We start from the raw sequence: 22,750 nt of genomic DNA, 5'->3' as shown, positions 1-22,750 counted from the left end.
TTTTTGGTACGTGGATTGTAAATAGGGTGCAGAGGTGTATAACAAGCACCAAAATACAGCTTGTTTATCCAAATAAAAGTGCCAGGGGAGGATACCCTTGACTTCCTCATGGAGGTCTAAGCCCCGATTGTCTTATGAACGCCCCTGCATACACCTGATCTGTGCAGGGCTGCTGCGACTGGATTTACCTTTTAGCCAAGACAGGTGAAGACACCAAACATGGCAAAGTTGAAAACAGGCATTTTTTTATTATATAGACTGATAAATGTAAATAAAAGTGGCCCCTCAGGTAAAGCATGTTTAGTATCCCTGCTGTGCACCATTCATCCTACTTAGATTTAAGGTAGCGAAAGCCCTGATCCAGCCACTGCAGCTATATATCAGTTCTTAACTGGAGCAAACACTTGTAGCCAATGTAAATACAGCCATCTCCGTCACCACAGCTAAATCAACCAGGCGCATGGATGGCACAGACTGGTTGGCTAAAATACCAGGTTGTTACATCCATATGGTCACGACAAACGATCCCAAGGGCTCTCAAATGACCACCCTGAGGAGGAAACTGGCATAATCCAGTTTGAAAATGGTGCACTGAACCAGCTGTGGCGATGCTTTGCCTGCCACAATCACACATTCCTCCCACTGTCAGTGAAGTGGGTTCAAATCTGTTTAAGGAGAACTTGCTGTTTGAAGAGTTTCATTCCAGAAATAACTATCTACCATTTGGAGCAAATTACATCTACTCTTAAAAATTAGCAACGAGATTTTTTCTGAATAAAGGAGAGGCGCTAACAGCCTGTGATGGCACTTCTCAAATGCTGAAGATGTTCGATGGAGTATTTAAAACAAAGATCTTTTACAAAATGAATTTTAGAGGGTAATTTGCTCTCGCCTCCAAATCTGTCCTCCAAAAAATGTGAAAAAACGCCTAAAGTTTAAGAGCACAAATGTTTCTTTTTTGCAACTTTTGAAAGGAGGATGAATAGAGCAAAATGGCATGCATGCCCCCGAACCACCCTGAAGTACAAGTCATCAGCAGAGCATCTGTCATGCCTGTGCATTTGAAGCTTCCTCCCCCTCAGCTCCATCCAGTTAACCACAGGCTGTTGGAAGGTCCTGTCAGCAATCAGTCTCTCAGTAATTACTACTGTAGCTCTCTGCTCTGACCCGGGCCTCAGCTGAAGAGCCAGGGGCCACGTTCCCTTTCATAACGCTGCCTCCTCGCCTTGCTCCAGGGCACGCTGCTCTTTCGTAAAAAGGATGATGTTTTGCTGTCGTTTTCCTGCTTTTTTGGTAGCAGTGAGTGACAGGAAAGGTTGAGCAAAGAGAAAGGGGCGGATGACATCTGTCAAAGGTTCAGCGCAAGGTTTTGAAGTCAAGAATGTGCATCTAAGCTGATGTCAGAAAAGCTTAACTTGTTGAGTATGAAAAGTGTGTTGGCATTTGTCTTGGAGCTGCTGGAGAGATATTGACACATCGTACTGTTCTCGGCGTCTCGACTTGCACTTCTTCGGGGCTTTCTTACATTACTTGTTGATTCCTTTTTATTTGTTGATGTGTTGTCCCTGTTTTGCTGTTTGTGCCCCTCAGTCGTGGAAAGGAATGACATGCCGTTGGTATTCCAGCTGGCGCACATACTGTACAGAAATTCAATTCAACAATTATATATGGAACGGCAATGTTATTAAATTACTGCCGATATAACAGTGCGACTCATTATGTCATTTGTCGTCTGTTCTTTATCTAAGGCAAGAGTGTTTATCTGCAGTACATTTACCATGCCTTATCCTGGAAGCCAGTCATCATACAACAAATACTTATTTCTTCACATAACTACTTTGCCAACTCTTTTCCAATAACAGCAGCTAGCATTAGCTCCGAAAGTCACCAAAAGTTGCCAGATGACGTCATTTGCATACAGCCGATGTCATTTCAGCATTAAAACTTTGCTGAATTAGATTCAACAGAAAAATCCTCAACAAAGCGTCTCTCTCCTCCTGCCCATTCTGTCCCACACCTACTGAACGGCGCAAGAGGAGAGACCCTGTAGTGATGGTGGTGGAGCCGTTGACTGTGATTACCCTGAGCAGCATGCATTGGAATGAATTACAATATAGTATGTTTTTCTTCTCTCCCTGATGGTCTGCTAGTCGCTAGTTGCTTCTTGAAAAAAGTTGAAAAGTTGCTAAATGTAACAAGAAAGTCGCCAAGTTGGCAGCACTGCAGACAACTGCGTGCAGCACCATGAGAGCCTTTGAGGACAGACTGTTCAAAACTGTGTGGCCTTAGTTCTTCTTGTACGATTTAACTCTCCATTAGACGTGCTGGGTGACACATCGTACAGTAAGACCGAGCTCATTTGAAGCACACTTTACTAAACTAAGCCAAGAAACCATTCGACTACATGTGTAGTGAGTGTCCTGAATCCATTTGTATGTTAATTGGTCAACTGCTCATATCTCTGAAGAGACTCTTCTTCTTTTGGGTTTATAATGTAGTGACGAAGAATTCTCTCAGCTCAAGTGAGGTCCTTCAAAAACAACTGGTTGCATGTCAGCACTTCAAGCACAAGGTGCTGCTAAGTGCTGTCAGTGTCCTGAGGCAATGGCAAACACTTGTATGTTTTACAGGTCAAAGGTCATGACCCTGATTAAATGACATGTGTCTTTTACGAACATTACTTAAGCTGAAGCAACGTTGGAGGTCAAGTTCCCTAATTTTCACTTGTAATGAAGTCAACTCCTAAGTGTGTGACACTTTCTTTGCTCACCAGCCAAGTGCATCTGCATCTAAACGCCTCAACACACAGGGACTTTTACACAAGGCAGTTTCTGGCACTTACTTTTCGCATAGCCCTCCTTTACACACATACATATTCAGATAGTGCAGGGTCACCCATATTATGGAGGGTGGGGGATCCAGTGCCTTGCTGCAGCAGTGCCCACAAGGCAAACTGGCACCTCTTCAGCTTCCAGTCAGGAATCTGCAGCAGGGATCCTCCAGTTCCCAAGCCAAGTCCCCATGGACTGAGCTACTTTTATTACTTTACAGACAATGGGCAGCAGCCGTAACACAAACAGAAAACAGACACTCTGGAAACCACAGCAGCTTTTAAAGATCGGGTAGTCTCAGCTTCTTTTTTTTTTTTTTCCCCAAAGCCTGAGTGTGATGTCGACTGTTTTTCTTTTTGACCTCACTAATTAAAAGGATGTAGAGTCTTTCTGTGTATCTAAGCAGTAGATCAATCAGGCTAATATAAATCAGAGGAGCAACAACCAACACCAAATGTCACATTTACATGTGGCATTTAGTGTAGAACTAGCTCATGAGCAGGAATAGACGTTCAAGTTTCATTGTTGTTAGCTGATGATGCTTATCAGTGCTTTGTCAGATCTGTGCTGATGGACTGATTTGCAGCGTTTTTACTCACACACACAGTCATCAATTCGTTATGCAGGTTTCATTGAAATACATGGCACATCTTGCAGTTTTTTAACACAAATGCTAGTGTGAGTTGGAACTTGGTATGGAGTATATTGGCTGGGTTTATGGAGTTTCTGGCAAGTGTTTGAGGATTGGACGTAAATTTTGTTTGTTGATGGTGGCAGCCAGGCATCACTGAAACTAAATGCTTTTTAAAATGATCAACAAAAAGTCACAGCAAGGTCAAAAGAGGGTGATATTTTTGAAGCAGTGAGAAATCCTCATCGGTGCAAACCCTGCTGGGAAGAAAATTAAACAGTGGCTCACAATGCAGACAAGTTTATGGAATGATACTCACTCTTGGTTAAGGGAGGTGTGGCGAATGGTAAACACTACGGACTCGTAATGACAACGTAGCTGTTTTCTAAAAATGAGCCGTCTCTATTTGCGCCTTCGCGAGTCTTTCACTCCAGTTTTGACTTTTCTTAGAAGTGGTTTCGAGAGCTTTACTTGGCGGAAGGAGGACACTGTCGAATGCTTCCGTTTTTTTCTGTACAGTTGTTATTATCTCAGTTTAAATGAAGGCAGAGATTGAGGATTTTGAACATTTTGCAGACAAACAGGAAGTCATCATGACATACTGTACACACAGACAGCACTGTTTGGTCTTGTGGTTATTGGTTGGGGGCAGCGTCTGAGCATAAAAAACAAATGTTTTTATGCTTTCATGCAGCTGGCTTGGATAACAAACCTTCCTTTTTTTAAAAAAAAAAAATGCCATGTAATGTAGCTGCAGCGGTACTGAGTCACCAGTACAGTCAGAGTGAGGACTCTTTCCTTAAGCAGCTCTCGGCCTCATCCCTTCTGACAAAAGCAGAGCTCCCCTTCTTCTGAGAAATCCCCCTGCTCTCCCCCAGGGGATTGTGTGACACTTGTCAAAACACTGCAACATGGGCAGAGGACACACATACACACATTTGTTAGAGGGTGCTTGACACACTTTATCGAGATGGAAACAAGAACACGCAACGTTGCACTCTGGGGGTTTCTTCCAGGCTTGTGGTATTGAAATTTTGTCCCACACGCTCGGACAGGGGAAGGTCTGTATTCACACTGATTCATTTGAATCTTTTTCTGTCTGCACTGGAAACCAGTCCAGTCATCAGGTAATATATATGGAGATGCCAGTAGTTATAGAAACCGTTTATTTATGTTGCGTCTCAATGGGTTTCTTCTGAAAACAACAGCATTAATAACAGCCTTGCTGTGCTTTCATATTTGATAACTTTCAGGTTTTACAGTAAGTTGCGTAGCCTCTTAAATGAGCATCACCTGTTGTTGGTCAGATTGGAGCCTCTGATTTTGTGATAGTAAGATATGCACCTTTATCTGCACAACCACACAACTAATCTGATTAAAAGTGTGTTTAATGAGCTTTACATGAAATATTAATCAGTGAATTGTCATAGATGATGCAATACAGGCCATTGATGAACCAAGTGAATTTTGTTGGTTTACCGAATCTCAACAATCTGGAAGGAAACCTTTATAAATAGGTCTATAGATCTACTGTAAGCTCCTGAGGTAATATCACAAGTTCAACACATTTGTTATAATCACTTTGCAATTTGCAGTTTACAACTTGGCAATTTAGCAAAAAGCTGTGACTGGCAATTAGAGCAACAGCTATGAAGAGATTATGTACAAGAACTCACTCACAGCAGGGAAGTGGAGTGCTAAGTGCCTAGCAAAGGCACTAAACGTACTTTTAAGGGACTTTCCCCCCCTAAATTTTGAGGACCACGGCACTTCTCTGTGGCCTTTATTCCTTACATAATATTGTGTGTTTGCTGTTTGCTGTATAATAGCATCCAGGCAGAAATCAAAGTAGTTACTCGGCATGTGTCTGTCCTGCATGTTTCAGTGGTATGGTGCAAGGATGATGACTTGAAAGGTTAGATCAGATGTCATTGTTTTACAACTTTCAATCAGTCAAAAGTATTGTCACAAGTGAGGGAAGTGCTCCGGAGGCTAACAGGCTTAGCTAAATGTTACCTGAGCTGACTTTACTGTCACCACAGCGTAGAAGAGGCTGCTGAACAGTGCACCATGGGAGGAAGGAAGTGGTATGGATAGGTTTTGCCAAAATGATAATGGCATAGCAGGTGTGAAACTCTCTCTGTATCACCACTGTTACATGTGCATAAATAAGAGTGTGTTTATGCTTATGCGTGTGAAGGTGCAAGTCAAGCGTGCAGGCAGTGTGTGTATGCGATTGTGGTCATAATAATCTGACAGTATGAAGGAGAGGTGGTAGCTGCAGAACTTTTTCAGGGCCTTTGAAAGTAAACCAGAACCCTTTAAAATGATACATTTACATTAAGTGGATATGTTTGTTGTGTTGGTGTTCAGGGGGTTGTACATTTATCTGTAATACACATGTTGACTCTTTGAATTGTGAATTGTTTTTGTGGTAAAATACAGGTTGATATATATTTTACTTAATATGTTGACCGGAACCATGTTTCATATGTCCTGCTTTATGAGGTCTGGAGCCTATCCCAGCTGACATTGGGCGAGAGGCAGGGTACACCCTGGACAGGTCGCCAGACTATCACAGGGCTGACACATAGAGACAGAAAACCGTTGATGCTCACATTCACACCTACGGACAATTTAGAGTCACCAGTTAATCTAACCTGCATGCTTATGGACTGTGGGAGGAAACCAGAGTACCCGCAGAAAACCCACGCTGACATGGGGAGAATATGCAAACTCCAGGGTTCAAACCCTGAGGAGGAACCCTCTTGCTGTGTAGTCTCGCTACCAGACAATCAGAGATCTCCGCCTTCTGATAGTCTGGGGACACTCCTTTCTAAAGTGTGTTTAACACACCGGAGAAAACGGCCGGCAACAAAGCAACGCCTCTTGCATTTTTGAAAAGGACACGCCCTCCCGGAAATGTGCGCTCCCCCTTTTCTCGTCCGCAAGGAAACAAACACACAGAGAGCTTGAAAATGGATGCCGAGAGATTTAACTCCGTTTTATCAAACGTGTGCTCAGTCCACAAGATTGTGGAAATGAAGGACTTACAGCGACTTTGTTTAAAACTTTTAACGCAGTCGGACTATGTTTACGAGCACAAGAGTTCAGCGAGCCACCGAAGGACCGCCCTGCGGATTTACTATTGGTTCTGCAACGTAGGGAGTTTTTTTAAACTCTGAAATTGTATCCGCCCATCTAAACACAAAATCAGGGAGAAAGACATCAGTCTTTAGTTAAGCAAAGCGTCTAAAGTCTGACTTGTGAGTGTACTTGCTGTGAGGCGACAATGCGAACCACTGCAACACTGTGTCATCTTAATGCCGACTTAATTTCCTGCATTCAGATGAATTTTTATTCACCAATTTGTACATTTTCTGTATTAGTTGATAGTGTAAATGTCTTTAATTTTGTAGAAATAAAAGTCTTTGGCTACTTAAATGTTTTTATTGGGGAGGACAAATGCACATTTTCTAAATTTAGAGTGTCCACCTGTGTCCTCTTTGAAGTCTATGCCCATGCCAACCTGCCAAAATGGGAAGTTTCTCTGTTTGTTTCTCTCTTCTCTTGCTTGTACTTCGTGTAATCGTGTGGTCAAAGATGGAGACGAAGTTAGAAACACTAAAAAAAAGACAATCTGACAAAATCACAACAGAAATAAATCCTTGTAAATGGGTTTACTGCTGAAAAATGCCAATCAGTAATCAGTTATTTTAACTAATCTGTAGGAGTGCACAGAAAGTAAGCATTGGAGAAGTCATGCAGAAGTGTTATGAAAGCACAAAATTAAGAGTTCAACACACTAGCCAACTGCACAGCGTGCCCGCTGACTAGCCCCTGATTTTTTTCTTCGTTATAGTTTGCACTTGTCGAGGTAATATCGCAATCAAATTACGACATTGGAAAATTTCCTGGGGGTTTTCACGAGCTCCGTGAACCATTGTCAGGTGTGTTTGTAAAAAAACTTGTGTGTAAAGCTTAGAGTCACTGTTCCAAGGCAGCTGTATGTGCATCCAGATGTGCAGATTTTATAGACTGATTACTGTCAAAGGGGTGATAGCCCTTATTGTGTAAACTTACCAACGTGCCAACATCCTCACAAGACATAACAAGCTCCAATCCTCTGGAGTACTGCTGGACGTCCACATGTATTAATGGTTAAGTAATCATGTTTACAGATACAAGCATGTGGATGTATACATGTGTGTGTATGTGTGTGTGTGTGTGTGTGGTGTGTCCTAGCAGGCTAGCAGCTGTTGTAGCTCATTAGGGTCTGGTAGAAACAGCTGTGAAACTCCATGGCAACCAGATGCAAACAGCTACAGGAATGCGCAGAGTTGGTGTTACAGTTTCTCTCCCACTCCGTGTGCCAAGCTCAGTGAGTGGATGAACAGCCTGGATGGATGGTGGAGAGCTTTGCATGTCGACACATACCAGCCGGGAGATGAGTGCAAATAAACATATGCACACACACACACACACACACGCACACGCACGCACACACACACACACACGAGCCAACATAGCCTCCAGCCGTTGTATTAAGCTGTCAGTATCACTCCTGTTGCTCACCTACCAGGTGCTGAAATCTGAAACAACAAAAACACATTGTTGAGGAAGTATGAATGTTGAAAAGGTCGCGTAGGATGACAGAGTGAGATAGAAGTGATTGGAGGGAATAATGGATTTGAAGGTGTGGAGGAGCAGCGCAGTGAGGGATAGAGTATCAGAGGGCTGCATACTGTACCTGGCTGTGATGGGATGGCGAAATCAACTTGGACAGAAATGAAGATGGAAAGCAAGTACGGCATGGGAGAAATAAATTAAGATAGAATGTTATAGATGTTGTGAAAAAACTGCACAAGAAGTAATGTAAAGGATTAAGTGAAAGAAAACAACTTTAACGAAAGACTGTGAGAGAAAAGAAAGTGTGCCCATCAGATACAGATGCCGCACAAAGCCTCAGATAAAACTGGCATATTAATTGTCGCACAAAACAACTTCTCTACAGTTTTTTTCTCGTTTGATATTTCTGTATTTACTTGCTGTGCTGCATTTCAAAGTGGTCGCTCTGAAGTTTTATCTGTGCAGGCTTCAGTGTCCATGCTGTTTAAGGTGTGTGTGTGTGTGTCTGTGTGTGTGTGTGTGTGTGTGTGTGTCATCGTTATTGCTTCCCTGACGTTACAGCGTGCGTAATTGATGCTCAGGTGTTTGTTCTAAAGGACTTGTGTAAATCAAGTTTTGGCAGCCAATTCTGTACCTCTGTACACACACACACACACACACACACACACACACACACACACACACACACACACACACACACACCACTAGCATCATCACCACAGTTTCAAGGACAGTCGGGGAGTGAGAGGTATTGAAACATCATGCAGCTCATCAAGTTTTTGTGTTTTTGGTATATAATTAGTTTAACATTGGAATTAAATGAAGTGCTATGAAAATAAAAAAAACTGTTCTCAAGTACTTGTAATCAAGTTCTGGCTATAGTCAAGATTCAGAGTAATGCTCATGATGTTGTTTTGTAAGCTCCTGTTTCCAAACTCCTGTAAATGATGGTTTGGCGTGGCTCAGCCTGCTTACTTAATTCTCCTGCATATACAGTAGGGCTGCAGCTAGATATAAGATGTCTAAGATAAGATGATGTCCTCATATGTCTTGTTTTGTCCACAAAGATATTCAGTTAGCTCTCAGAGTAAAGGAAGCAGAAAGTATTCACATTTAAGAGGATTATTATTTTAGTGAACTGCACCTCCTTTTAGTGAGCTTAGGTTACATTATTTGTCCAAGGCTGGCAACTAAAACTAGCGTCATCCAAACACAATATTTGTGTTACCACAGAAGGTCAGAAAATGTGTCATTTTGTATGCAGTGAACTGAAATAGAAAAGCAAGTTCAGCCACATTAGATAGTCTCTTGGTCCAACAACACTCCAGCATGCAAATAACGCACAATTACAATTTTTAGACTAACTCAAAGATAGAGTTGTACCGATACCAGTATCGGAAATGCCTCTGATACTGCCTAAAATGCGGTATTGGGCAGCGCTCGACAGTGCGAGCGTTTCACTCGCATTTGCGACTAAAATTTCTGTAACTACTTATCTTGTTAGGGGTCACCAGGGGGCTGGAGCCTATCCCAGCTGACATTGGGCGAGAGGTGGGGTACACCCTGGACAGGTTGCCAGACTATTGCAGGGCTGACACATAGAGACAGACAACCATTCACACTTGAGTCACCAGTTAACCTCCATGTCTTTGGACTGTGGGAGGAAGCCCAAGAACATGAGAGGCTTCCCCACCCCAGGTTCGAATCCTGGGGCAGGGAGGCATTTCCCAAACCTCTCCTGGAGTCCCCCATGTCCTGCATGTTTCAGATCTGCTTCTGCTCCAACACAGCTGATATAAACAATCAACTCATTATTAAGTCTTGAAGCTTCTTGATAAGAAGCCGATTATTTAAATCAGCTGTGTTGACGCAGGGAGAAATCTACAACATGCAGGACGTGGGGTACTCCAGGAGAGGTTTGCAGAATGCTGCACTCACAACTGAACAGCTAAGAAAAGCATCAATAGATCAGCGTGCAGTCTGTCCACAAGACATGTTGTATCTCTCACTTTTCTCAGCTGGAAGAAAATCTCAATTTCTGGGTGTTACGCAGTCATTCTTGTGAATGTACTGAATCACTAACCGTAGTAGAAGCAGATGAGACAGATTGAGGGGCGAGAAAAGCTGAAGTACCGCAGTTGAAAATAAAATTGCTCCTGGAACACACTGAACATCACAGATTGGTGATATATTACTGCAAGAGTATCTGACAGCAGATTTTTCCTTCTTTGAAAAGGCAAAAGAAAGATCTTTTGATGAGCGGTTGTTACTTAAAATGACTCAGAACCTCTTAGCGTTACAGTGGGCGTTAATATAAGGGCCAGCTTAGAAGTTGCTGTGTTATTATAAGACTCTGCGGACCAACTCCTATTCACAAGTCACAGGGTTTATTTTGGCCTGCACACAGCACCAGATGGGTGGAGTTTAGTGCATCAGAGCAATTCAGAAAATATAAAAACTAACTGACAAAAATATTGTTCTATGTGACAGATACCACCCATCTGACTCATGCAGGGTAAAACAAGCTGCAGATCTGTCAAATGCTATTTAGACTTTTGATCCTCCGTCTCGGGCTTGTTCTTGATGTTTGTTGTGAAAGCTGCACGTCACGTAAACCTGCTGAGCATCAGAGCAGGCAGCTACGGCTTTGCTCCCATTTTAATCAACTTCGTTATTCCCCATTAGTAAATTCGGCTGCTAAAAAGCGTGACAACAGACTCAAGTCGCAGTCGAGGCAGACATGCGAAGCAGCATTAATCATGTAGTTGTTTTGGTTGTGTTTTTTTTTTCCAGCCACACATCTCCAAAACTAGGTCACATCTCCCCCAAGCTTTTGCTTGCCATTTTACCAGATCGTCTGCCTGAGCCCGCCATACGAAGAATGATATTTGCATCGGACTCCATGGGGGGAAATTGGCTTATTGCTCCTGCCTCTTAAGTCTCCTGCACTCTTTCTTGTCAGTGACCCAGTTTTTTAACCTTTATTTATTGAGGGGAGGTTTTCTGAGCATGATCGCTTTCTCTCTCCTTCCCTCTCTCTCTCTTCTTCTCTCAGAAACATCTCGCTTCATATTCATGATTTTACACACATTCACACCTGGGAGCTGCAGAGTACAAGCGTAGCCTCCACTGAGCAGATCCACTTGAGCAGTTTGGGGGATACATGCCCTGTTTAAGCCAGTTGTTGTGTGAAAAGCTTGAATATTTATATTGAATTTGATTGTTTTTTTCCCTCTTACACCTTTCATAACTTCCTGTAATTGATAAAATTGCATGCTCTTTATCAGCAATGTTTTGCTTAACATTCATGCACAAGTTGTTTAGCACAAGCAGGCTACCCAGCGTGTTTACCGTCTTCGACATATGGTCATTTAGTAGCTCCAGTGAAGCAGTTTCCTGGTTAAATGCCTTGCCCAAGGACTTTCAGGGAGCTTTTCTCTGACCAAACTCCACTCCAAGTAACCTCTGGCTCCAAACCCAGCTCAACCTCTAAGCCACTGCAGTCTTGAATATTGATATTTAAATTTGTGGACAAGCTGCAGAGATGATTATATCTGCCTTTATTGTTTTAAAGATTCCATTTCTTTGAATACTTGCACCGAGGGCGGAATTTTAGTTTGCTAGAGGCCAAAAATCACATCTGTTCAAACGGTAGAGTGCAGTCAGTCAAATCCTTATTGAAGCGGGAACAAAGCTTAATTGCATGACCTTTGAGTGAAGCCTTGGCAATCAGCCTGCCCTTGGCGTGGAGGGGAGCGCCGTCGCTCCACGCATCATTCAGGCCAGGGGCTTGTGATGAGGAGCCGGCGTTCAGAGACATCTCAAAAGGACTTGTTCACTGTCTCGTCTCACGCTAATGAGGGGCATAAATTGTAGGCTGAGTGCCTTTTCAGAGCTCGGCAGTACGAAGTTGGGCTAATAGCTACGGATGTGACATTTCAGATCTGAGACGGGAGAGGGGACTATAGAAAGAGCAAGAGGAAATCCTTTTCACAGTCCTATCAAACCCTTTATGTGTTACACGAGAAGTGTCGAGTCGGTAAAGGCTGTTGATGCAAGCGATTCAGTTTAGTGAGAGATAATGTTTCTGCATAATACCGGTGACTCCCTTCACTCTTGCTTTTACGCCTCTTTCCCCCCCTCTCATCCGTCCTGAGCTGAAACAGCCGTGTAGCGAGCGCGCTGAAAGGTTTCTTCAGGCCTGTGCTCTCTTCGCCCTGCATGGTGCCTGTTCTGCTGCGCTCACACAAAGAACAAGCCATCTGAACTATGCCTGACTCCATAGATGGTGACAAAAATACTTTAGAATTGCACGTCAGGGCTCAGCTGTATAAATCACAGGTGGGTTGTCAAAGAGTTTGCATAAATAAAACCAGTTGGGTCATGAATAGGTTGTGCTGCATGTGTAATGTGATATTTTTGATATACTATGTGTGGAATCTTTATATAGACATAATTCTGCATGTGCTTATCAGGAAACACTCTCTTACTTTTTAAAGATGGAAGTACTGTTTTCTTTTTAACACTTTGGATGCTCATATGTTCTCATACTAGTTTTAGAAGTATGGTGGTTGCTGCTGCCTGGAGTGCAAAGTGTTTGACCTGGAAACTTGTTTTAATGCTTTCATGAACTGGTTAAAGGTTGTACCACTATCGTAATGTATCAAGAAAGATAGTAGCGTGTTATGAAAAATGTCATGGATATTTACCCTAAGAACACCTGGGGCTGTGTGCTAATCCAGTCTTGATTATGTTCCTGGCAGTTTCTTGGCTGATACGGGACAATTTCTCAGCATGTATTTGTCTTCTAGATAGCTTATCTTCTCTGTCTTTACTTTTCCGTTGTATTTGTGTCTCAGACCACCTTACTCACTGCTCACTTTAGTTTTACAGACTTTAAAAAGGAGGGAAAATGAGAAAGGTGAAATTTAAGATCCAAAATAAAAGGCTTCTCCTGGAGGAACATCCGGAAAAAGATGCTCGCCAGACGAATTTGTACTTTTGTTCCTTTTCTCTTCTGCTTCTCTCCCTTCTGCTTTTACTACCTGTATGATTCACGCTGCTCTTCTTGGTTGGCGGGAAGCCTCGCTGAGGAGAGGTGACTCCTTTCAGAAGCTGAGTGATAAAACTTGGTAAAAACGCTAACAGCTTATGTAAATCTTGCTCCTTGGGGATTCCAAATTTGGTCTACTTTTTCTAACATGCTGGTTTACTCAAAGCCTCGTAACGTGCGAGTGGTTCCTTGTGCAGCTTGCTGTCCTTGTCTGTTTTTGCTTTTAATGTGAAGGCCAGCTCCATTTTTATCTCCGCCAGGCATAAGCCTTGGGGGGGATCATGCATTTGGTTGTGTGTGAGTGTGGTCATGTGGTCATTTTTTCTTGATATTTGTGCTTCTGTCAGAAGTAAGTAGGCTGTGTGGTTAAATGGTTTCATTTTTCACTTTGTTGTGCTGTAGCCGGATGGCACGGTGGTGTGGTGGTTAGCACTGTCGCCTCACAGCAAGAGGGTTCCTGGTTCGGTCCCGGGTGTGGGAGCCCCTCTGTGCAGAGTTTGCATGTTCTCCCCATGTCAGCGTGGGTTTTCTCTGGGTACTCCGGCTTCCTCCCACAGTCCAAAGACATGCAGGTTAACTGGTGACTCTAAATTGTCCGTAGGAATGTGAGTGTGAATGGTTGTCTGTCTCTATGTGTCAGCCCTGTGATAGTCTGGTGACCTGTCCAGGGTGTACCCTGCCTCTCACCCAATGTCAGCTGGGATAGGCTCCAGCCCCCTGCGACCCTCAAGAGGATGAGCGGTTAGAAAATGGATGGATGGATGTGCCTACAGACTAAAACCGTTGAGATGGATCAAATATTTCTGGCGGTGTTTCAGTTATTATAAACACATTCATCATGGTAGGCTATCTATACTCAACTCAATCTGCTCTGTGCAATGCGCTGTAGCTGTCAAAAATAGACAAGGCGCATATTTTTATAAGCTTCTGGGATGCTTCTTAAATGCTGCGGCGCATCTGTTGGAATTGCTAGAATTGTCTAGAGTGACCGCGATCAGCTCGGACAGCCGCCCCGGAGGAGATCTGCACTTTACTGATTGCACTTTTCTAATTGCTCTTTGTGTTAAATGATTTAATATTTTGTATGTGTGAGTTGAAATATAATTATTTTCATCATAAAATACAAAAACAGCCTCTGGTGAATGGTAAAGAAATATTACTTTTGAGACGCGCTGATGTCAGATTAGTTAATCTTGAATTGTAGTTGTACTGTTTTGTTATGCATGTAATTGTAATAGCTGAAGGCCAGTGTCATTTTAAGTTGCTGCTCAGTTGTTATTTTATTTTGTTCATCCTTTTGCAAGAGAGAGAGAGAAGAGGTCTTTGTTCCTTCAGCTCCATAGATACAATGCAAATGTTCTTTTCGCAAGATGATGTGTCACACCAGACGGGCTACGTGTGCGTTTGTGATGTATTATCCTTGGATTCAATTGTTATATAATGTTATAATTGCTTATATTCACTTCATTCTGTTGGTATTGCAGCACCAGATTCCTGTCTCGCTGCGTGTCAGGGAGATTGTGTTTCTTGCAGAAATCACTGAGTCACTGCTCTCCTCTCCTCTCTCTCCTTCTGTCACTCTCTCATCAAGCCCTTTCTCTCCTTCTCTGTCTTTTTCTCACTCTTAATCACCCACTCAACACTCACACACGCACACAAATAACACACACACGTCTCCCCGAGTCCTGTGGACCTTCCAAGCAGCCAATCATTAGAGCCCGTCCCTGCGCTGTGATGTGGCTGCTAAAATTAGCCTCCTCTCTCTGTGAGTCGACATCTGCCATGACGCACTGTGAAGAGCCAGGTAGCCATGATGCCCAGAGGAAGAAAAAGAAATACTCCTCTCCTTATTCATTTCCTCTTATTCCTCCCCTCTCACCTCCTCACTTCCCCTCCCTTTTCTTTCCTTTCCTTCCCCTTCCACACTGTGTGATTGCTTTCATCTCTACCTTTGCGTTTCTTCTCCTATGTCTTCAGCAGGTCTCGTTTGCTGTCCTTTTCAGTCTGTTAAGTCAAATGTTAACCCATTTGAAGCTCAGGTATGAGCTCTGACTCACTGCACACTGCTGCCGGTCCTGCTTCTGTATTACTTCTTGACAGCACAGAGTGGCTACTATAGAGCTCGTTCACCAGAATCTGTCACAATGCCAGAGGGTGTATGTAGTCCTTCACAGTTCGGTCAGTAGAGTCAGGGCTTCATCCTCGTGTCCTTTGAATGAACTAGTTTACTTGCTGTGCTTTTTCTTTTTTTGCAGAGAAAAGATCATTCAGCTAAATAATTTTAATTCTGGTCATTTCTAGTGGCACTTTTTAAACTTTTTTAAAATCATGACACCCATTCATAGTGTTCGTTTCATTGCCTCCCCTTCTTCTATCTACTGTGCAAATTTTCAGATAAATATTCACTTCATTCTGTTTTGTATTTACCTCTCAAAGTCGCTTAAGTATTTAATATCCTTGTTGTAAAAGCTTGAGTTTATAGGGCGTCATTGTTTTTCTCTGCAGATGAAGCATTCTGCTGCGGGACAGCTAGTTTCTCGATTCAAGAAAAGCCATAAGCAAAGTTCTTTTCACTTTTTTGCCTCATTTCGTGTCCTAAATTTCCTAAAAAGTAGGCACAGGTTCAGTCAGCTCAGACCATGTTGAGAGCGGAGTTGTATCAGCATTTTTTTTAGCTCTGTTTACAGCGACAGATCTCTCCATCACTGCTCTGACAGTCACTATAACTGCTGTGCTCACAGAAAACTCACATGCCGGAAAGCGTGTTGCATTACTATGACAATCACCAGCTGTGAGCTGTCATGTCATTAGCTGCATATTTGGCAGATTTTGTAATATGGGGAATTTCTTTCGTTCTGATGTGTTTAAAAATGTACCGAGCGGTAGTAGCAATGTTTAATGGACTAGTCGACCAATCATAGCCCTAATGATATAGGGCTCTCACTTTTGTGTTATAACAATGCAGCTTTGGCTATCATCTTTTGCAATAAATACAAAACTTAGATGTGCAATCACATGTCACACTTGAAATATGTTGCCTGATTGAGATGATAGTTGCTATGACTTGATCTCGTTTTTCTGAAAAACTGAGCTGTCATCAGTCAAGAACATGACAAATGACAAATGTCGCTGCTTCATTGTACATTCAGTATGAATGAGCTCGAGCTAGACTCACGCTGCCTTTATGGGTCCTTATGGGATGTGGATAGCTATCCCACTGCTGTTGCACCCATAATCACAGTCGAGAAGCCTCCACTAAAGTTTAGCAGTCTAATAATAACAGCGGGATGAAAAATGAAGGACGGAGCATCCTTTCTCTCCTTCTCTTTTTACCAGCACTCTCATCCCTCTCAAAGTCACACATGAACAATGCCGATTGTTTTTCAAGATAACTAGCAAGCCGTAACGGTGGTGTGTGATGTCAGCTGGCCTTTAAAAGCACTTAAAGCACTTTGTCACTGTGCTTCAAGGAAACTGGCTCAGCAGTACCATAATAACAAGGTCTATTGTGTGGGGAGGGAGCCCGGGCTGGGTGTGCACCTGTGTGTGCACTTTGGGAGTGTGTGTTTTTGTGTTAAATGCTTTTGTGTGTAGTCGTATATACATCTGTGTATATGTCTGTATTTTATGTGTGATTTTCTTCCTCTGAATGAATGTGTTGTGTCAGTACTGTACATCTATGTGTAGTTGAGTCTGTGTTTACACAAGACTGTGTTTCTGCTTTGCTGTCAACGTGACCACCTCTCTGCTTGAGTGACTGTGTTTGCTTGCTGGTTTGAAATGTCAGATTTCAACAGTCATCCTCTGTGGTTTCTGTTCTGTTCGGCTCAGGTCGAAGCCGACTGCTTATCTATCACCGCTTCGCAGATGGTCAGAGATTAGAGTCGGTCCCAAAAATAAGACAGAGAGGCCTCATACAGCATACGAACAAGCTGAATCAGAGCGGGTAGACGCTGGAAGCTACACAACAAGGTTAGGATTGTTCCTGGAAGAGTCCAGGTTGGAGTAACCTGTCCTGCTCCTGTAAAAGATTTTTTAATTTCTGTCTGTGCATAGTGGCAGTGTGTTTTGTCTTTGCGGCTTACTAATGCTGCCAACTGCATAATCTGTGCGAGTGGCAGTATTGGAGGTAGGAGTCGGTGATATATCGATATACTCAATTTACTTGATGTATCGCAGCTTGTGTCATGTCGGATGTCTAAAATGCCGATATATCGCTAACGTCAAGTATCACCTGTCACACCTTTTTTTTAAGCCAAGCATGAGAAAGTGTTTCCATTTTCTCGCTGCCTCCTATGTCTCTCTCTCTCTCTCTCTCTCTCTCTCTCTCTCTCAAACAGACACTCACATAAATGAAAGACTCACAAGCAAGATTTGTCACACACACTCCTCCGCCCATCCAGATCACTTTCTCCCAAGCGATAGTGTGTGAGCAGGTGTAACGTGCGTCTTGTCTGCAGGGCTGCAGACCACTGTTATTTAGTTGCATTTTGTGACCATGGAGCACCACTGCAACTTGCATATGCTATAAATTGGAGAGCAGTTGGTGTGTTTCTAACTCACAGTGACAAAATCCTTATGCAGCGACAACAGTTTAACTTTCTGCTAACTGCTAACATCTGACTGCTAACCAGGTGCTTCAAAATAAAAGCATCGTTGGTTTTGCTTTTATATGTTATTTAACTTTATTATAGCAGTACTTTATTCAACTTGATCTTAACTGTATGTTCTTTAACTTTATTACAATAGTTACTTTATTTAACTTTGTTGTAACTGGAGTTCATTAATTATTTAGTATTTTAGTAGTCTACAGTAGGTTAGAGAGGAGATTTCAAAATATTGAGATACATATTGTGTATCGCGATGTAGCCTAAAAATATTGTGTGTGTTTTTTAAAGCCATATCACTCAGACTTTATTGGAGGTAGCAGAAATCTCAGTAGCTGCAGCAGCTACAATCGCATAGAAGTTTTCGCATAGAAGTTTTTATTGGCAGCATTGGAACCAACAGCAACAATAGCTGTCAATAGTGTTGCCAACATAGTATTAGTATTTGTGGTGGGATGAGGAGTACGTAGTAGGGGTGTAACGGTACACAAAAATCTCGGTTCGGTACGTACCTCGGTACACAAGTCACGGTTAGTTTTTTTTTCGGTACAGTAATGAAAAAAATAGACAACTATTAAATATCTTTTACTTATTGGTAACCTTATTAAAACATACCACCACAGCAGTTAACTCTTTTTACACAATTTTTGAATGAAACAAATATATATAAAATCCTGCTTTTTCACATTGTTTGAATGAAAATAGAAATATAAAAGTGAAAAATAAAATCCTGCTGTTTTTTTAACACATTTTTTGAATGAAAAATATAAATATACATTTCTGCTTTAACAGTTTTACTCAATTAAAATAAAAAGTATAGTGCAGCTGGTCAGCTTTAAAGCCTGCTCAGATTCAGTTTTACTAGGAACTTACTTAGCTTTCCCACTTTGTTAAAGTGCAGTAAACAAAACATGCTTATATCTAAAGTGCAGCTTAAACAATTTTACTCAACTCCAATGGCGTTGGTTATTTCTTTAGCGCGATGGTCAGGGAAACGCTCTTTCTTTTTAAACGACGACGATATCGTAGTTTGCACCAGATTGCTTTTTCTAGTCGTGCCGGTTAACGTTCAAACTCGGGTGGTGTCGCTTTAGATGCGTTAGCATGTTAGACGTGTTTCCAAGTACATACCTGACCGCTGTTCTGCAGTGTTGGCACACTGCTTTTGTCTTGTCCACTTGTTTATTTCCATCTTTGTATTTTACCCTGAAACCAAAGTGTTCCCAAACGGAGGACTTAAGGTTTGCGGGTGGGTCTTCAGGTTCGTCTGGCTCACTTGCCATGTTGTCAAAATGCGAGAATGCGCTGCACAAACTGAAAGCGGAGATTTACGGTCGGACTCGGTCCGTCACTCAATTATGTCCGTCGGGGAACTAGATATTTTAAATGGTTCGGCTCGCAAAAACAGAATTAAAATAAAACAAAATAAAATAAAATAATATCCTGCGCCCAATAATTCGGTACAGGGTCGTGCCGAACCGAAAGTTGCGTACCGAACGGTTCGACACAAATACACGTACCGTTACGGCCCTAGTACGTAGGGCTGAGTAATATATTGATATCTTGAAATGAAACTAGATATTGCCTTAGATTTTGGAGTTGTATTATCACAAGCCTTGTCTCGTCCTGGTTTTAAAGGTTGTGTTATGGTACAGTGATGTCATTTTCTGAACTGTTCTAGACAGACTGTTCTAGCTTTTTATTATTTGCCTTTACCCCCTTAGTCATTACATCCACATTACTGATGATTATTTATCAAAAATTTCATTGTGCAAAGATTTTGTGAAAGCACAGATAGCCAACCCTACAATATAGTCACAATATTGATATCAAGGTATCTAGTAAAAAATTGCATGAAATGTGATTGTCCCCATATCAGCAAGCCCCAAATACAGTAGTAATAGTAGTAGCAGCAGGAGCAGCAGCAGTAGTATTTCTACTGTCAGTAATAACACGGTCATTAGTGGTAGCAAAGGTCCCTCTTGTAGTAGGACAAGTAGTAGAAATGGCATCACCAGGTATCACAATACATATTTTATATCTATTTTTATTATATTATTTTTACTATCATATAACTTCCATTACTAGTAGTGGCACACACACACACACAGACACAGGTGAACACACAAGAGCGCGGCCCAGCCTGCATTTTCCTGACCGACAATTATAACCAAGCCCGGCCGGGACCCGCAGCATGGCACTTAACACACCAGGCGGAGCCTGTGTTGCGTACAGGCGTTGTCACTTACATAACAAATTCCAGCACTTGAATAGGCTGTAGCACAACACAGCAGCATGTCAAGTGCAAAGTCAAGCAAAATAAGGAGATAATCTTTTGGGGGAAAAAACTGCTCTCTTTATGCACAAAACACGTACCGAAACCATGGCCCAAAAACCAAGTACAGACCATACTGTGGGCTACCTGTACCGCTGCACCCCTAGTGGCAATAGGACGTTTTTTTTGTGGCAGATTTTAGTCATAGAGCTTGTGGTTATATATTGTAGTATGATGCACATATTTGTACATATTTCTTATTGTTCTATTATTCTTACAGATGTTGGTACATAGCAGCAGTGATAGTCATATTTGGAACATGAGTAGTTTTTATAGTTGTATTAACAGTAATGGTGCTGTTAGAGGTTTAAAGAAAGTGTCTAATGGTAATAGTAGTTGTAGCAGCAGCACCGTCAGTAGGAGTATTAGCGGCAGTGTCACAGTATGTTAGTCGTAATCATACGTCCTCTTAGAAGTCTCTTTATTAAAACTTACAGTAATACTATAGTCGTAGTAGTAGTAGAGGTTATCGAGAGGAATTCTTAATCACAGTGCTCTCCCATGAGTGCCCGTGTTTTTGACTGTGATTATTATTGCCTGTCAGGCTGTCAGCCCCCCTGCCAGTACACACACACACACACACACACACACACACACACACACACTCCGCAGCTCCTGCTCATGTCATCAGTCCAGATCTAGATTGGACTTAATGAGAGCGCTGCATGCACACAGCCCATAACTCAACATAGCATACTGACCTACTGACTGACTGACTGGCCACAGGAAAGTGTGTGTGTATGTGTGTGTGTAAAGCTGTGCCTATGTGTTTGACTGTGTGATGGAGACTACTTGTGTTTGTTTGATCATGTTCCAGTCCGTGTATGTGTGCAACAGTTTGTGTGTGTGTGTGTGTTTTCCTGCAGTCACAGTAATGTTGAACCAGGATTTCTGTGGAGCTTTATCAGAGCAGCTGAATCTCATCTATTCAGTTTCAGTGAGAGGTCATCGATCACTCTGCGCTGCATGATTGGATGGCTTGTGATGCAAACCAAACTGATGACGGAACAAAAAAATTAAAACTTGAGTTATTGAAATGCAAATGAGCGCAGCGTTTGCAGCGTGACAGCTTGTCACATTTGGGGAAATGAGGCAGCGCGACTCTCTGCAGACAGAAACTAAATAATTTGATTGTTGCTGAATCATGGTTTAGAGGGAAAGTTTATCATTTGAGTTGGGATTCCCAAACGCAGGGATTGAGAAGCTGCACAGAGGAGAGCGACAGATGTAGGCGACGTCTTTGGTGAGAAGATAATTGAATGAAGAGTAAATTAATCTAAACTCACGACAGGATTTTTCATCAAATAATTAGGTGTTTTCACCTTGTTGCAGCAGAAAAATAAAATGAAAAACGTGCAAACAAACCTGATGAGCAGTGCACTGAAATGACTGCAAGCAGCTGAGTACAACTCATGATTGTGATGACATGAATTAATTGCACGCTGAAGGGGATTTTCTGTTGGAAATTCACTGTATCCTTCCCACTCTTGCAAGAGTTGCATCCACTCGGTATTTTCATTTGCAAATTGTGATTTATCAAATTTGGAAAGCTGAGTGGAAATGGCGAAATTCAATCACATGTTCCTGAGAACAAAGTTATTAAAGTTGATCGATGCAGAAAATCTCTCCGGCAGATAAATAAAGCGTGTGATAGATGGAAAAAGCAGCGTGCTTTTTGAGTAATTGCTGACAGAGTTTCCGTGGCCGCTCCGGGCTCATTGCACGACTGAGTCTCTGTCCACCAAAACCAGCCAGACAAGACATTTGTACTGTCACGACCATACATTCGTCTTCATCAGCTGCTCTGTTATAACACAGCCGAATGCATTTCTTTGGTTTTGTCTTCACGTGAAATATCACTGACATTAACTGACTCTGCAGAGGACAAACAGGTTACTTCAAATCTAATCAGCTCTGGATGTTTTTCTACTGGATGTAATTTTTGACTCTGTGAAAGCCGAGAGGAGTGCACCTTGTATTCTACATTGTGCGTAAAATTTGCTTGACAGTTTGGAAACAGCGACGGCTCGTCTGCCTCTACCTGTCTGACTCTCCGCCTGTCTACCTGCTCGTCTCATCTTTTTACAATGCTCCTTTTCCATCTGTCTGCCTGTCATCCACCACTGAGGCTGGGTGACTCCCAACTGTCTGTCACAGAGAGAGTGAAAAGACGAGGAGGGCGGGCGGTGGATGAGAGGAAGAGCAGGATGGAGAGGAGCTGGAGAGGGAGAGAGAGAGAGAAACAAGGCAGAACATAAAACTGCAGGAGCTTGTAATAGTGTTTCCTACACATTAATTAGCTGCAGTCATTCCTGTACAAACACACAGTAATAAAACTGATATACTGACATCCTCTCCTCTCCTCCTTTTCTCCCCTTGCCTCTGCTCACATCTCTGCTCCTCTCTTCTTGTCTCATCCCCTATTTTGTACCTTCTTCTCCTCCTTTTCCTCTACTCCTTTTTTCTACTCTCATCACCTTTTATCACTCCCTTCTCCTCCTGTCTTCTCCCTTTGCCTCTGGTCTCCTTATTTTCCTTACCTTTTCTCTCACCTCTTCTTGTTTTTCCACCCCCCTCTCCTCCCTTCCTCTCTCCTCCCCTCCCTTTGCTTCCCTTCTCCTTATTTTTTCTTTGCACCACTCTCCTCACCCATTCTTCCCCCTC

General features: G+C 42.4%; 1 protein-coding gene across 1 annotated transcript in view; it reads left to right on the top strand.

The window, feature by feature from the left end:
• jade2 (jade family PHD finger 2) overlaps positions 1–22,750 on the top strand; it is a 257,234-nt gene that overhangs the window by 44,096 nt on the left and 190,388 nt on the right. The gene's annotated exons all lie outside the window — the stretch shown is intronic.

Source organism: Epinephelus moara, chromosome 3, assembly GCF_006386435.1.
Source record: "Epinephelus moara isolate mb chromosome 3, YSFRI_EMoa_1.0, whole genome shotgun sequence".
Lineage (NCBI taxonomy): Eukaryota > Metazoa > Chordata > Actinopteri > Perciformes > Serranidae > Epinephelus > Epinephelus moara.
This window is presented reverse-complemented; position numbering and strand designations above follow the sequence as displayed.